Consider the following 3,198-nt stretch of genomic DNA (forward strand, 5'->3'; position numbering starts at 1 on the left):
GATCGAGTCTTCAATTTTTATCGCAACATCATAAAGTAGAGGTGGGGCAGTCTGATTGACTGCTTTATTGTATTGCGTAAAAATTCTTATATCGACAATATACTTTTTGAAGCAAGGATATAATCAGTGCTTAAAGAACACTGTCCCAGCTGTACATATAATTACAGAGAGCATAATTACTCTAGTTTAATTGGATGGAATGCACTAAAGCACAATTAGAATAAAGCTAGTTTTGTAGTCTGTCCCTATTTGTGCATTTTGAATACGATCGCATGTATTGCAATTTTATATGCAGGTGCATCTTAAAAATTAGAATATCATTGAAATGTTTAGTAAGTTTCAGTAATTCAGTTCAAAATGTAAAACTATACATAAAAATATATTATATAGATGTGTTACACACAGAGTGATCCGTTCTAAATAAAGATTATTTATTTTATTGATGATTATGGCGCATCAATGCTTCCTTCTGCTGACAACTTTTTTGAAGATGAGGATTTCTTTATCCAGCAGGATTTGGCACCAAAGGTACCAAAAGTACCAATTGGTTTTATATAATATTCAATTTTTTTAGACTAGGTTTTTATTGGCTGTAAGCCATAAAAATAAACACTTAAAATGGATCACTCTGTGTGTAATACATCTATCAGTAAACTAAAAATGGACAAAAATTGAGATGCTTGTTGTTCATTGGACAGCAATATTTCGACTATAAATACAGTACCAGTTAAAAATTTGGACCTTAATTTCAGTGTTTTTTTGTTTGTTTGTTTTTTCTCAAAATGTTGGGTTTCTAAAATGTTCTGCATTGTAGGTTAATACTAAAGTCATCCAAGCTATGCAAAAAAACCCAGTTGTGTTGTGAAGAGGTAGAGTTGGCTTAAATAGTCCTATTTGTGTAATTTTTTAATACGTATTATGGCAAGAACTGCACAACTAAGTAAAGAAAAAAAATACTTGAAGAAATGTAGGTCAGTCAATATGAACATTTTCAAGAGCTCTGAAAGGTGCAGGTGCAGTTGCAAAGACCAAAAACGTTATGATGAATCTGTCTCTCATGAGGACTGCCTCAGAAAAGGACCAAGTGTTACCTCTGTTACACCCCTATGCTATTTTAATTACTTTTTCCCAACAACTATTTTAAATTAGCTTATTTATATAATATTTAAATACACTTAATTCATCACGCTACCGCTAAGCCTTAGCCACCGCTAAGCTAACAGCAGGAATACACATTTAACACCTGAGAGAAATATGTGCCCTTTTAATCTTACAAGACCTTGTCTCACACTTTTTTTTAAAACATGTCTCACACTAATTTAATTAAAACACACTAATTTAATTAAAACATTTCAAAGACAAACTATTTTAAATTGTCTTATTTATATGAAATTTACATACAACTTACATAATTCTTTACACTAACGCTAAGCTAACAGCAGGAATAAATGTAACACCTGAGGAGAAATATTGTGCTGTTTTATTTCTGTCATTAGGCTATTTTATCTAGATTTTTCCTATAACAAACTATTTTAAATTGGCTTATTTGTAAGAAGTATTCCGTTTTAATTTGTTTTTAATTTTTAATTTTCAAAAGTAATCCCATTTCAACAATGGCCAATGTTTAGCTATCATTAGCTAGCTAGCTAATTAGTTAACTAGCTAATTGCCTGAAAAGAGAGCTGAAGCCAGCAGGTTCAGGTGGTTTGAGACCACAGAGCTAGAACTACTAACACTACAAATACATACATGATCATAAAATTAATAGAAACTGGCCAAACTTACCTTACAGCTTGTGGCACACAAGTCCTGAACTGCAGCTGAGCTTCTGAAGCAACTAAAAAATGCTTGTGTGTTGCCTCACAGATCCCAGTGGAGTTTGGGTTGTGATGAATTGCCATCTAAATAAATCAGTGCTGTTGACTGGTTAAAATCAACCTCACAATCTTCCACACAAATTACACTTCCAAATAAAAAAATACATACGTAAATAAATACCTAAATTTGTTAATTAATTAAATAGATACAAAAATATAATGTACACAACATAAATAATTGGTAATAAATAGTATTAAAGTGACTTCAGTTATAAAGTAACAATTCATATTGATTAATGATATTGATAACAACAATGTTGATGTTATAATTTAAAAAATAAATATATTCTTTAAAAATAACAATTACTTGCACATGTCTTAGACGTCTCCATGACGTCCAAAAAAGTTACATAGTCAGAAGGCGTCTGTGAGCTGATGTATCAGAACCGAGTCATGTGATGACTCGAGTGATGCTTCTCGGCAATACTGCAGCAGTTCTAAAAGAGGTGGCTCACTTTACATGTATTAGAGGATGCATTTGCTAGTCTTCACCCTCCTGGTGTTGAGTCCTAATAAGTGGGTTGGGTAATTGGCCTTGAAAATTGAGGAGAAAATAGGATACAAAGTAGAAAAATATAAAAAATTATATCTATATGGACACATTTCAATGCATTCCTCAGGAGGTATTTTGAGGTAGAGGCTTCTAAAACACAGGTGGAATAAAAAATATAAAAATAATTACTTAAGAAAAAAATAATAAGAACTAAATAATGGATCATGTCAAATCATTAAGGTATTATTTTATTATAAAAAAGTGAGAAAGAGAACACTGCTTTCTTTCTTTGGTTTAAATGTTTGACGCTGTTGGTTCAAGTTTTGTGAGGTTGAACCACTGGATGGCACTGTGGCTTCATGTATATGAAAGACATTGTATGAATTACAGATGTGGCTTCTTCCAAATGTATCATAGTCCTCATTTAGTCTTCATAACACAGACACAAATAGCATACTTATAGTAAAAAATAAATAAATAAATGAAATCAAGAACATATTACTGTGAAATATAAAGGCTTGTCAGAGCAGACGTTTAATTTAGGTTATGTATTTTAAGGACAATAAACTGTGGTACTGTCACCACACCAGTCTTTGAGCTGATTAAACTGCACTGATAAAGGAGTCTTTATCAGTATTTTTGCTCTTCCTGAAACACCTGAAATAACACCTGGTCCAGAAACATAAGTGGATTCTTCAGTATGTGTTGCATCATTATATATTTAACTAAGCATTAGCACCAGTATGTATCACTGTGTATTTTTGTAATGCATACTGGTGCACACGACAGTCCAGTCAATTTTCCTTTATGTTACAAATTTTATGAAGT

Source organism: Astyanax mexicanus, chromosome 2 (genome assembly GCF_023375975.1).
Source record: "Astyanax mexicanus isolate ESR-SI-001 chromosome 2, AstMex3_surface, whole genome shotgun sequence".
NCBI lineage: Eukaryota > Metazoa > Chordata > Actinopteri > Characiformes > Acestrorhamphidae > Astyanax > Astyanax mexicanus.